We start from the raw sequence: 15,349 nt of genomic DNA, 5'->3' as shown, positions 1-15,349 counted from the left end.
TACTTCCCAATTCTCGTCAACATATACTTGCACACATTTCAAGTCCAGACCTTTCAAATCTAAAAAAAAAGAATCGAAATGTTAGTAACATTTTGTTAAATAATTATAAAAAAAAAATTATTTTGATTACCTTCAAACATTAGAAGCCAGTCTGTCCCTACAAAAAAAGAAAAGAAAAGAACACTAGTTAACGTTTTTGTAGTTTTTGTATTGAAAAACCCTCCCTTTTCTCATATTATCTCAAGAAGCCGTGTGCTGAAAGATTTGTTTCTACAAAAAAGAAAAGAAAAGAAGTTAACGTTCTTATATTAAAAGAATTATTAATACAACACCTCTTTCTGTAACTTATCATTTTACGAATTCCAAGTCCAAAAGCCGTACCTAAAAAAAAAATAAAATAAAAAATTTAACGGTATAATAAGACCGTTTGGACGAAAAAAAAAAGTTTTTTTTTTTAAAAAAATAAAATGAATAACAGTTTTTATAACCTATTTTTTTAATAAAAAATTGATTATTGATCGGTAAATCAAATTGATAAGTCACATGTAATATTAATTTCAACTGTCCATAATTCAAAATCGAAATTAATTTTGATTATTTTGACCATTTCAGAGGTCAAAATTAACCAAAGGAAAAAAAATTCTTTTGTCTTACTTGACTAAAGATTTTATAAAAATGGCTTTTTTTAATGTTTAAACTTTTGTAAATAGATTATCAACTAATCGGTGTAAAAAGTAACTGTGCTAAACTATAGTTGTATCAGTAATTGTTTTTTAAATTTCGTATTCTGAAATTACATTATGTAAATATAATTATGAATTACTTAATTAGTTACGAGTTACTTAATTAATTATGGGTTACTTAATTAATTACAGGTTACTTAATTAATTACGAGTTACTTAATTAATTACGGGTATAGTTGTTTCCAAAATTTAATTGGCAAATCCGAAATCTAAAATTACGAAATCGTAATTAACGTAATTCTGTAATTATATTAAAATTTGTGCAACAGTGTGAAATTACAAATTTCATGTGATCTAGTGATTGGATTTGAATGAATTTACCACCATTTGATTCATCGCACTGAGACGAATCTAATGGTATATATTTCATCTCTCTATCATTAATATTAACGGAGCTAAATTACTATAAATGTTTATTGATTATTGACATTGGAGAACGATCTAGTAATTGAATTTGAACGAATTTGCCACCGTTAGATTCGTCTCGCTGAGACGAATCCAATGGTAAGTATTTCATCTCTATAGCATTAATATTGATAGAGCTAAGTTACTATAAAACTTTAATGATTATTGATATCAGAGCACGATCTAGTGATTGGATTTGAATGAATTTACTACCATTCAATTCGTCTCATCAAAACGAATCGAATGGTGGTAGTAAAATTATCCAAAACGGATTACTGAATGCCGAGTTATTATTTATTAAAGTTTTTAAATATAATTTGGCCAAAATTAAGAGTAATTCTGGCCAAATATTTTCATAATACAAAATTAATTACGGAATATGGAGTTTTTCTAATGAATTACTTAATAATTACATAATTATGTATTTCCATAATACTAAAATAATTTTGGATAAAGCCTTATGAAATAGTGATCCTATATAATTCAATAGTTACTATTGAAGGATATAGGCGAATTTTACAAGGTAATGGTAGGGCTAATGTTCCAAAAAAAATCTGATCCGATCCGTATCCGCGAATCTGATCTGAGACAGATCAGATCGAATCATAGATTTTATGATCTGTGATCTGATCTGAATCAAAAAAATTTGATCCGATTCGGATCGAATCAAATCGGATCAACAATTCATACAAATCGGATCAGATCCAAAAAGCCTTTTTTTATAAAAATAAGATGAAAAAATGCCCTGTTATTAAATTGAAAATGTTGCGAATTGTTAAGTTAATTGTTAAAAAATGTTTCGCAACGTTTTTATTAAAATAATTGAAACGGTTTTTTTTACATTAAATTGAAATAAAAAAATGTTTCGCAATGTTTTTGTTTTTTTTTCATTAAATTGAAATAAAAAAACGTTTTGCAAACATTTTTTTATTAAAATATTAAAAAACCGTTGTGAAACAGTTTTTTTTCATTAAATTGAAATAAAAAAATGTTTCACAACGTTTTTTTATTAAAATATTAAAAAAACGTTGCGAAACAGTTTTTTTTTCATTAAATTGAAATAAAAAAACGTTTCGCAACATTTTTTTATTAAAATATTAAAAAACCGTTGCGCAACATTTTTTTATTAAAATATTAAAAAACCGTTGCGCAACATTTTTTTATTAAAATATTAAAAAACCGTTGCGAAATGTTTTTTTATTAAAATATTAAAAAACCGTTGCAAAACGGTTTTTTTTCATTAAATTGAAATAAAAAAACGTTTCGCAACATTTTTTTATCAAAATATTAAAAAACCGTTGCAAAATGGTTTTTTTTTCATTAAATTGAAATAAAAAAATGTTTCGCAACGTTTTTTTATTGAAATATTAAAAAACCGTTGCGAAATGGTTTTTTTTTTCATTAAATTGCAATAAAAAAATGTTTCGCAAACATTTTTTTATTAAAATATTAAAAAACCGTTGCAAAACGGTTTTTTTTTTCATTAAAAATTGAAATAAAAAACGTTTCGCAACATTTTTTATTAAAATAATTGAAAAACTGTTGCGAAATGGTTTTTTTCATTAAATTGAAATAAAAAAACGTTTTGCAACGTTTTTTTATTAAAATAATTAAAAACCGTTGCGAAACAGTTTTTTTTCATTAAATTGAATAAAAAAATGTTTCGCAAACGTTTTTTTATTAAAATATTAAAAACTGTTGCAAAACGGTTTTTTTTATTCGTTAAATTGGAATAAAAAATGGTTTGCAACGTTTTTTATTAAAATGATTAAAAAACTGTTGCGAAATGGTTTTTTTCATTAAATTGAATAAAAAAACATTTCGCAAACGTTTTTTTATTAAAATATTAAAAACCGTTGCGAAACAGTTTTTTTTATTCGTTAAATTGGAATAAAAAACGTTTTGCAACGTTTTTTATTAAAATGATTAAAAACCCGTTTCGCAACGGTTTTTTTTTCATTAAATTGAAATAAAAAACGTTTCACAACGTTTTTTATTAAAATGATTAAAAAACCGTTGTGAAATGGTTTTTTTTTCGTTAAATTGAAATAAAAAATGTTTCTCAACGTTTTTTATTAAATGATTAAAAAACCGTTGCGAAATGGTTTTTTATTCGTTAAATTGAAATAAAAAACGTTATGTAACTACAGGTCGAAGGGGCACCATTGTCCAAAATTCAAAAAATGCAAATTCCCCATTTTCCTGGAAAATGTTGGGAAATTGTGGAAAATGCTACATTACGCTGAGCAATTTTTTGGAATAGCATTGTTACAACATTGTCCGATTTAACAAATCTTATGAAATTTTGGGAAAATGCTACATTACACCTCAAATGTAACATTTCGTAACATTGTTATAACATTGTCAATTAAATCAAATTTTGCTTTTTTTTGTCAAATGGTGCATTTTTATGAAAATTCCGCATTTTGTCACCAATGTAATATTATTGTAACAACATTTCATAACATTGTTATAACATTGTCAATTAAAATCTAATTTTGCTTTTTTTTTGTCAAATATTCCAATTTTCTTGCAAATGGTGCATTTTTATGAAAATGCCACATTTTATCTCCAATGTGATATCATTGTAACAACATTTCATAAAATTGTTATAACATTGTCAATTAAAATCAAATTTTGTCAAATATTCCAATTTTCTAGCAAATTGTGCATTTTTTTATGAAAATTCTATATTTTTTGTCAAATGTTGCATATTTTCAGCAAATTTTATGTTTTTTTGGTCAAATGTTTCACTTTCGTCAGAATGTTAAAATGTTACATTTTTTTTTTGAAAATGCTCAATAATATGGCATTACACTGGAAAATGTAGCATTTCACCAAATTACACTAAAAAGCATCACAATTATCACATTTTTTAGAAAATTTCGCGTTATACTGGAAAATGTAACATTATGCTAGAAAATGTGGAATTGCACTAAAAAATGCGGAATTGCGCTAAAAAACACAAAAAAAATACTACAATTACACTGGATAACGTAGCATTACACTTAATTACATTAAAATTGTTAATTTTTATTTTTATTTATTTGTAAATTACGAACATTATTAAATTTATAATATTTATATTCTAAATGAATTATTTAACATTAAATCACATTGTTAATATAAACAATGTATCAACACGATGTGTTGTGATGTTTAATTTAGTACTAAACCTTACTACTGAAGACTCCCTCTTTTTGTCACTATAAACAGGCGGAGGGAGCAGCAATGGCTCTCCCCCTATAGGTACTTTATGGCCTCTACCTGTTTACAGAGGAGGAGCTTTTCGTAAAGTATTAGTTAATAGATATATATATATGTATATATAAGCATATATATACATCTATTTAAAATTATTAAAATAAAAAAAAAAATTCCGGGGCGGGGGAAAGCCCCTATTTATATAAAATTATATATCACGTGCGTCACGTGATATTACTTAATAATTACCGCAGCTTCAGCTGCGTATAACGAAAAAAAAAATTAAGCTTTTTTAGCAAAAGCTTAATTTTTTTTTTTTTTCACGGCCTTTACCTCTCCTTTCTTTCGCCCTTCTCCTTCCCCTTTCTCTCACCTTCCCCTTCCCTCTTTTTTCCTTCCCCTTCCCTCTTTCTTTCACCTTCACCTTTCCTCTTTCTCTCACCTTCACCTTCCCTCTTTTTTCTCCTTCCCTCTTTCTCTCACCTTCACTTTCGCTCTTTTTCTCCCCTTCTCCCCTCCGCCCTTTTCCTTTTCTTTTGATCCCCACTCCTTCCCCATTCCCTTTCCCTTTCCCGAAACCGTCTTTCAGAAAAACAATGGTAAGTTTCGAAGCGTTCGCTTCGAAACTTTTTTTTAAAAAAAATTTTTTTTAATTCTTTTTTGTAAGGAAACGTTTCTAACGTTTCCTATTTTTCTTTTGTGTAGGTCTTCAACTTCGGAAAGTGAAATGGTAAGTTTCGTGTTCGAAACTTACTTTTTTTTAATTTTTTTTAGGAAACGTTTCTAACGTTTCCTTTCTTCTTTTGTAGAACGCCGGACGAAATTACGACCTGCTTTGCGAGGAAGGTAATATTTTCTTTTTTAAAAAATTTTTTTTTATTAAAAGAAACGTTAACTAACGTTTCTTTCCTTCTTTTGTTGGTTCCAGACGTTTGGATGAAACGAACCAGTGAGTTTCGCAATGAATCGTTGCGAAACTTAATTTATTAATTTTTTTATTAAAAGAAACGTTAACTAACGTTTCTTTCTTTTTTTTGTAGGTTCCGGACGTTTGAAACTCGAAACGAACCGGTAAGTTTCGCAACAATTGTTGCGAAACTTAATTTTAATTATATTTTTTTTTAAAGAAACGATACTAACGTACATTTCTTTTACTTTTTGTAGGTTCCGGACGTTTGGATAATAGAAATCGAAACGAACCGGTGAGTTTCGCAATATTGTATTGCGAAACTTATTTTTTTAATTATTTTTTTTTAAAGAAACGATACTAAATGTTTCTTTCTTTTAATTTTTGTAGATTCTGGACGTTTGGATAATGAACTTCGAAATGAACCGGTAAGTTTCGCAACATTGTGTTGCGAAACAATTTTATTAATTTTTTTTAAAGAAATGATACTAAACGTTTCTTTCTTTTAATTTTTGTAGGTTCCGGACGTTTAGATAATGGAAATCGAAACGAACTGGTAAGTTTCGCAACATTGTGTTGCGAAACTTAATTTTTACTCTTTTTTTTTTAAAACGCTTATATTAACATTTCTTTTTTACTTTTTGTAGCTGACGTTAGAATGAATAAAACGACTTGTGTAACGTAGTGTTACATTGCGAAACTTAATTTTTGTTTTTTTATTAAAAGAAACGTTAACTAACGTTTCTTTTTACTTTTTGTAGGTTCGGACGTTAGAATGAATGAAATGACGGTAAGTTTCGCAATGTTACATTGCGAAACTTAATTTTTGTTTTTTTTTTATTAAAAGAAACGTTTATATTAACGTTTCTTTTTTACTTTTTGTAGGTTCCGGACGTTAGAATGAATGAGACGACCGGTAAGTTTCGCAATGTTACATTGCGAAACTTAATTTTTGTTTTTTTTTTATTAAAAGAAACGTTTATATTAACGTTTCTTTTTTACTTTTTGTAGGTTCCAGACGTTAGAATGAATGAGACGACCGGTAAGTTTCGCAATGTTACATTGCGAAACTTAATTTTTGTTTTTTTTTTATTAAAAGAAACGTTAACTAACGTTTCTTTTTTACTTTTTGTAGGTTCCAGACGTTAGAATGAATGAAACGACCGGTAAGTTTCGCAATGTTACATTGTGAAACTTAATTTTTGTTCTTTTTTTTTAAAAGAAACATTATTACCTAACGTTTCTTTTTTACTTTTTGTAGGTTCCGGACGTTTGGATAATAGAAATCAAAACGAACCGGTGAGTTTCGCAACATTGGTTGTGAAACTTAATTTTTATTAATTTTTTTTTAAGAAACGTTAACTAACGTTTCTTTACTTTCTTTTTTGTAGGTTTTCACCAGCTTCTACTTTGGCATCGGAGATACATGAATGAATTAGATGTGCGGATTACCCATGGATCATTGGATATCTGATTCTCATCGTTAAATAATAATTGTGCATTTGTTAATAAATAATATTGTAATAAATTATGTAAAATTATTAAACCAGTGTTTTAAATTGTCATGGTATTTGCACTAAATTGTTTAAAATTATTACTAAATAAATTTCACTCAATTGTCCGAAATTATTGCAAAATTTCACTCAATTGTCTGAAATTATTGCAAAATTTCACTAAATTGTCTCCGAAAATGTTGTGTTTATACTGTTTACACTCAATTGTACAAAATCAGTAAAACATTTTTCACTCAATTGTCCAAAATTATCCTAAATTTCACTAAATTATCAAAAGTTTAGCTAACATTTACCGAAAAAATGCAAAATTCACCACAATTTTCCACAATTTGTATTACGTTTGCACAACATTGCTGAAAAATTCACCTAAATTTTCAACAATTTATATAACATTACTAAAAATACACTACAATTTACCACAATTTGCATTACGTTTGCATAAAATTACTAAAAATTTGACTAAATTCACCACAATTTGCATTACGTTTGCATAAAATTACTAAAAATTTGACTAAATTCACCACAATTTGCATTACGTTTACATAAAATTACTAAAAATTTGACTAAATTCACTACAATTTGCATTACGTTTACATAAAATTACTAAAAATTTGCCTAAAATTTACACAATTTACAATACGTTTACATAAAATTACTAAAAATTTGACTAAATTCACCACAATTTGCATTACGTTTATATAAAATTACTAAAAATTTGACTAAATTCACATTACGTTTACATAAAATTACTAAAAATTTGACTAAATTCACTACAATTTACATAAAATTACTAAAAATTTACCTAAAATTTCCCACAATTAATGATAATTTACTGAAAAATTTCTCAACATTTGAATTAGGAATTCTGTAGGAATTCCGCCATTTTGACAAAATTTGCCAAATTGTAAGTCCTCCATTATCCCAAAATTGTAACACAATTTACCCCAATTTACCGGGATAATTCTCAATTTGCCAGAAAAATTCCAGGCAAATTTTGCGACAATGACATCTGTTCGACCTGTGAACATTTTTTAAATAATGGATTCGAGTCAAAATCAGATTCATCTGATTTGATCCGTTTGGAACACTAAGTTGATAATCATGATGTTTATCAACCAACATATGTAGCACCAAAAAATTTTTTTTAAAGATTTTCGGTTTATTTTTTTTGTAAACTAACTATGGACGCAGAAGACAACAATGAAGGAAGTTGTCATAATTCTGAGGATGAAATTGATGCGTCCCTACCGGCAACACCAGCAAGAAGATTAAGTAATTTAGAATCGTTAGAAAATGCTCAAAATAATCAAGGCAGTTTTGTATGGAGCCATTTCGAAAAAGATGAAAATTTTAAATATAATAAAAGAAAGCTACCTGTACTTATTGCAGCAAAACTTATATATGTTCTGGGGGTAGTACTACGAATATAACAAAACATTTAAAAAATGTTCATTCTATACAGCAAGAAACTCAGTCAACTGGAGTAAATGTTTTAGAAATGTTAAAAGCACCAAAGGTAAAAATAACTTCTTATTTTATTTTTATTTCATAAATTTTATTTATTAATAGATAATTGTATTATTATTTAGTGGTCATATGATCATAATGAAATGATAAATAATCTGGTAAAATGGATTGTTATTAAACAACATGCATTTACAATTGCTGAGGAGCCAGAATTTATCAATTTTATACATTCATTACACCCCACTGCGAAAATTCCCAGTGCTGACACAATTAAATCTCATATTTCGAATTTTTATAGAACTGACAGAGAAAAAGTTCAAAATATTTTGTTAAATATTCCAAGAAAAATTTCATTTACAATTGACTGCTGGACCAGTCCTTCAGTCAAATCATTTTTATCAATAACTGCACATTTTATTGATAAGGACTGGAAATTACAACATATACTGTTGGATTTTCTTGAAATGTTTGATTCACATACTGGGCAAAATTTAAAAGAAACATTTGTAACAGGTTTAGAGTATTTTTTAATGGAAAAAAAAGTATTTTTATTTTTTATTAGTTTATTCTGATTTTAATTTAATTAATTATCAAATTTACCAATATTTAATATTTATAGTTAATGGGCATTACATTAGATAATATGTCAAATAATGCAGTATTCATTCATTTATTAACTAATTGGGCAATAGAAAAAAGAATTTCTTTTGATAAAAATGATAATCATTTTAGGTGTTTTGCCCATGTCCATTAATTTAAGTGTTCAAGCAGCATTGACCCAATTGGAAAGTGAAATTTCTAAGGTAAAATTATTATTTAACTTATTTATTATTTTATAAATTCTTTTTTTAATACTAATAAAATTATTATATCTTACAGCTTAGAGATCTTGTTAATAGAATTCGTGCATCTTCTTTACGTCGTGAAAAATTAAAAATGGCATGTAAAAATAATCAATTAAAGGATTTAACACTTATACCTGACGTACCTACGAGGTGGAATTCCACTTACGAAATGATTTCAAGATCATTACAATTAAAAATTGTAAGTTGATTTTTGTAAATATTAAGTTTTTAATAATTTCAATTATTTATTAATTTTAATTATATAATTAGGCCATTGATTCTGTTACACTTAATGATCGTGATCTTAAAAAATATTTACTTACAAAGAATCAATGGGCTGAACTTGAAAAAATTAAGGATTTTTTATTTTTATTTAAAGAAGTAACAACTATAATGTCTGGATTTACTTATCCAACACTTTCTGCTACTATTCATTTATATAATATTCTTATTGATCATGTTGAAAATGTTATTGGAGATGTAAATGTTATTGGAGATGAAAATGAGGAAGTTATTGAAGATGTAGATGATGAATCTGAAGCTAATAGTGGCAACAACAATGAGAATGAATGGAGTCAAATTATAAAAAATGCTGCGAAAATATGCAGATTAAAATTGCTGGAGTATTACAACAAGATAAATTATTCATATTTAATTTCTACTATTTTGGATCCAAGATTGAAATTACAATATTATAAGGATAATGAATGGGGAGATGAATTAATAAATGATATTCAACAAAAGTTAGTATTTTACTAATTATTTATATTATTTACAATTATATATACTAATTTTATAATTTTATTAAATTTTTAGGTTTTTAAGTATGTATAATAAATCACTATTCAATCTGATCAAACTGAAACTCCTAATAAAGAAAAGTCGTAATGTCCCGTGTATTCAAACGTCGTCGTGTGGAAAGTTCTGCTGATGAATACCAAATATATCTTTCTTTACCCCAGCTTGATGGAAACGAAGATCCACTTGAATGGTGGAAGAATAATGAGCAACAATTTCCAAGCCTTGCTAAAATGGCACGTGATTTTTTATCAATCCCAGCCAGCAAGTGTACCGCGAGCAAGTTTTTTCATCAGGAAAAAATTTGATTACTGATAAAAGAAACCGGTTGGTTGGGAAAACTATAAGAATGTGTTTATGTTTAAGGTCGTGGTGGTCATTATCATTGTTTAACAGTAGTTAGTTTAATAATTTTAATATTTCTTATTTTATCTTTGATAATATCTCTATTATTATAAATAGGTTTAATTCATTTGTAAATAGATTTAATTATAAATAAAGTTTAAATGAAACATAATGTGTAAAGTCAAGCAGACTTGTTAATTGACCATCAATAAATTAAAAGATTAAATCAGAATTTTATGAAAAAACGCTGATTCGGTGCTTTTTTGATAAAAAAAATGAAAAAGACGCCAAAAAACGGCATCTTTTTTCATAAAATGATATGAAAAAATGCCGAAACAGCATCTTTTTTGATAAAAAAAATGAAAAAGATGTGAAATGGCATCTTTTTTCATAAAATAATACGAAAAGATGCCGAAACAGCATCTTTTTTAATAAAAAAAAATGAAAGAGATGCTGTTTCAGCATTTTTTTTATAAAATAATACGAAAAGATGTTGAAATGGCATCTCTTTTCATGAAATAATACGAAAAGACGCCGTTTCAGCATCTTTTTTGATAAAAAAATGCGTTTCAGCATCTTTTTTGATAAAAAAAATGCCGTTTCGCATCTTTTTTGATAAAAAAAAAATGCCGTTTCGGCATCTTTTTTGATAAAAAAATGCCGTTTCGGCATCTTTTTCATAAAATAATACGAAAAGATGCCGAACAGCATCTCTTTTTATGAAATAATACAAAAAGATGCCGTTTTGACATCTCTTTTTATGAAATAATACGAAAAGATGCCGAAACGGCATCTTTTTTGATAAAAAAATGAAAAAGATGCGAAATGGCATTTTTTTGATAAAAAAATGAAAAAGATGCGAAATGGCATTTTTTTGATAAAAAAATGAAAAAGATGCGAAATGGCATTTTTTTGATAAAATAATACGAAAAGATGCCAAAACAGCATTTTTTTTGATAAAATAATACGAAAAGATGCCAAAACAGCATTTTTTTTGATAAAAAAAATGCCGTTTTGGCATCTTTTTCATAAAATAATACGAAAAGATGCTGAACAGCATCTCTTTTCATGAAATAATACGAAAAGATGCTGTTTCAGCATCTTTTTTCATGAAATAATACGAAAAGATGCCGAAACGAAGCATCTTTTTTGATAAAAAAATGAAAAAGATGCGAAATGGATCTTTTTTGATAAAATAATACGAAAAGATGCTGAAACAGCATCTTTTTTGATAAAAAAAAATGAAAGAGATGCCATTTTGGCATCTTTTTTTATAAAATAATACGAAAAGACGCCATTTCGGCATCTTTTTTGATAAAAAAAATGAAAAAATGCTGTTTTATAAATCTTTTTTTCGCCAAAATAATACGAAAAAATGCCATTTCGGCATCTCTTTTCATGAAATAATACAAAAAGATGCTGTTTCAGCATCTTTTTTAAACAGCATCTTTTTTGATAAAAAAAATGAAAAAAATGCCATTTCGGCATTTTTTTCATAAAATAATACGAAAAGATGCCGGAACGGCATCTTTTTTGATAAAAAAAAATTAAAAAAATGCCGTTTTGACATCTTTTTCATAAGATAATACGAAAAGATGCCGAATGGCATCTCTTTTTATGAAACAATATGAAAAGATGCCATTTCGGCATCTTTTTGTAAAAAAAATGAAAAAGATGCTGTTTCGGCATCTTTTTTTCATAAAATAATATGAAAAGATGCTGAAATGTCATCTTTTTTACAATATAACACCGTTTTTTTAACATTTTTATTTATACATTAACAAAAAAATGCTTTCCCAACGGTTTTTAACCGTGTTAGTAAAGAAAGTAGCGAAAAGATATTTATTTAATAAAAAAACGTCTTTCGCAACGTTTTTTAACTGTATTAATGAGAAACGTTGCGAAACATTTTTATTTGATAATTTACCGATAAAAATCGTTTTCGCAATGGTTTTTAACTGTATTAATAAAAACGTTGCGAAAAATGTTTTTTATTTGATAATTTGTCAATAAAAAGTCATTTCGCAACGTCTTATAACTATATTAAAAAAAAATGTTGCGAAAGACTTTTTTATTTGATTTAATTATGAAAACTGATTCGGATCCAGATCAGATCCGGATCAGATCAAATCAAATCAGTTGGGATTCGGATCAGATCAGATCGAATCTGATTTTATTTGATTCGAATTCGGATCAGATCAGATTTGATTAAAATCCAGTCTGATCCGATCTGTTCGGAATACTAGGTAGGGCACAGGAGCAATCTTATGAATAGGAAACTGGTTTGGAGTTTTAATAAATTAGTTATATAACAGATGTTTTTATATTCTCACATATAATTAATAAACTCACAAATTGCACTACCTTGGTAAAAAAAAAAAAAAAAAAAAAAAAAAAAAAAAAAAAAAAAAAAAAAAAAATAATTTCGGATACAAGTATATGCTAAACTAATTTTGGTAGCTAAACTAATTTTAACTAAGCCAATTTTATTAATTTACTGAGTCTTAATTATTTAAAAGTACACTAGTCAAAATCAATTCTATCGGATACATATTGGATACCTATATATCAGTAGCTAATCAGATAAATATCGGGTATTTTTACATATCAGGTACCTGATAGTTAAGCTATTAGTCACTGATATTGTATATCGGGCATTGATCTATCTTACACATATCAGATACCTGATATGTAAATTTTAATACGTAAGTTTTTTATTTTGTACAATGTACTGTATTATATATAATCCATTTCAACTAAAATTTTTTATTTAAATTCATTTTTTAGATAACTTTTATAAATAATTTTCTAAGAAATTTTAAAAGTCCATTTGAATAATATTTAATAGGAATTTTATTTAAGAAACTTTTAGATAGATTTTTTTGAGAAATTTTTTAAGAGTCCGTTTGGAAAAATTATTTTTTTAACTAAGGGGATCATTTAGAGCATTTTTGATAGAAAATTTTCTAAAGATTTGTTTGGAAAGATTATTTTTGAGAATTTTTTAACTAAAGAGACCATTTGGAACATTTTTTGATAGAGAATTTTCTAAGGGTTTGTTTAGGGAAATTATTTTTTGTATTTTTCAATTAGAGGGATTGTTTAAGGTATTTTAGAATTTTCTAAGGATTCGTTTGGAGAGATTGTTTTTGAGAATTTTTTAACTAAAGGGAACGTTTGGAACATTTTTGATAGAGAATCTAAGAATTCATTTGGGAAATGGTTTTTTGAGAATTTTTTAATTAAAAGGATCATTTGGGTATTTTTTGATTGAGAATTTTCTAAGAGTTCGTTTAGGGAAATTATTTTTTGAATTTTTTAATTAAGGGAATCGTTTAGGGCATTTTTTGATTGAGAATTTTCTAAGAGTTCGTTTAGGGAGATTATTTTTGAGAATTTTTTAACCAAAGGGACCGTTAGAATATTTTTTGATAGAGAATTTTTTTGATAGAGAATTTTCTAAGAGTTTGTTTGGAAAAAATATTTTTTGAGAATTTTTTAACTGAAGGTAGTATCATTTGATAGAGAAATTTCTAAGAGTTCATTTAGAAAAATTATTTTTTGTATTTTTTAATTAAAGGGATTGCTTAGGATATTTTTGATAGAGAATTTTCTAATGATTCGTTTGGAGAGATTGTTTTTAAGAATTTTTTAATTAAAAGGAACATTTGGAACATTTTTGATAGAGAATTTTCTAAGAATTTGTTTGGGAAATGGTTTTTTGAGAATTTTTTAACTAAAAGGATCATTTATGGCATTTCTTAATTGAGAATTTTTTAAGAGTTCATTAGGGAAATTATTTTTTGAATTTTTTAATTAAGGGGATCATTTAGGGTATTTTTTGATTAAAAATTTTCTAAAAGTTTGTTTAGAGAAATTATTTTTTGAATTTTTTAATTAAAGGAATTGTTTAAGGCATTTTTTGATAGAAAATTTTCTAAGGATTTGTTTGGAGAGATTATTTTTGAGAATTTTTTAATTAAAGGGAATGTTTGGAACATTTTTTGATAGAGAATTTTCTAAGAGTTCGTTTGGGAAATGGTTTTTTGAGAATTTTTTAATTAAAAGGTTCATTTAGGGCATTTTTTGATAGAGAATTTTCTAATGATTTGTTTGGAGAGATTATTTTTGAGAATTTTTTAACCAAAGGGACCATTGGAACATTTTTTGATAGAGAATTTTTTTGATAGAGAATTTTCTAAGAGTTTATTTGGAAAAATTATTTTTTGAGAATTTTTTAACTGAAGGTATCATTTGATAAAAAAATTTCTAAGAGTTCGTTTAGGAAAATTATTTTTTGTATTTTTTAATTAAGGGGATCGCTTAGGGTATTTTTGATAGAGAATTTTCTAATGATTCGTTTGGAGAGATTGTTTTTGAGAATTTTTTAGCTAAAGGGAATGTTTGGAACATTTTTGATAAAGAATTTTCTAAGAATTTGTTTGGAAAATAGTTTTTCGAGAATTTTTTAATTAAAAGGATCATTTAGGGCATTTTTTAATTGAGAATTTTCTAAGAGTTTGTTTAGGGAAATTATTTTTTGAATTTTTTAATTAAGGGGATTGTTTAAAGCATTTTTTGATAGAGAATTTTCTAAGGATTCATTTGGAGAGATTATTTTTGAGAATTTTTTAACCAAGGAATCGTTTGGAATATTTTTTAATAGAGAATTTTCTAAGAGTTCATTTGGAAAATAGTTTTTTAAGAATTTTTTAATTAAAAGGATCATTTAGGACATTTTTTGATAGAGAATTTTCTAAGAGTTCATTTAGGAAAATTATTTTTTGAATTTTTTAATTAAGGGGATTATTTATGGCATTTTTTAATAGAGAATTTTCTAAGAGTTTGTTTAGGGAAATTATTTTTTGAATTTTTTAATTAAGGGGATCGTTTAAGGCATTTTTTGATAAAGAATTTTCTAATGATTCGTTTAGAGAGATTATTTTTAAGAATTTTTTTAACTAAAAGGACTATTGGAATATTTTTTGATAGAGAATTTTTTTAATAGAGAATTTTCTAAGAGTTTGTTTGGAAAAATTATTTTTTGAGAATTTTTTAACTGAAAGTATCATTTAATAGAGAAATTTCTAAGAGTTTGTTTAAGGATTTTTTTGTATTTTT

The sequence above is a fragment of the Rhizophagus irregularis genome, chromosome 13 (genome assembly GCF_026210795.1).
Source record: "Rhizophagus irregularis chromosome 13, complete sequence".
NCBI lineage: Eukaryota > Fungi > Glomeromycota > Glomeromycetes > Glomerales > Glomeraceae > Rhizophagus > Rhizophagus irregularis.
Note: the sequence above shows the minus strand (reverse complement) of the source record.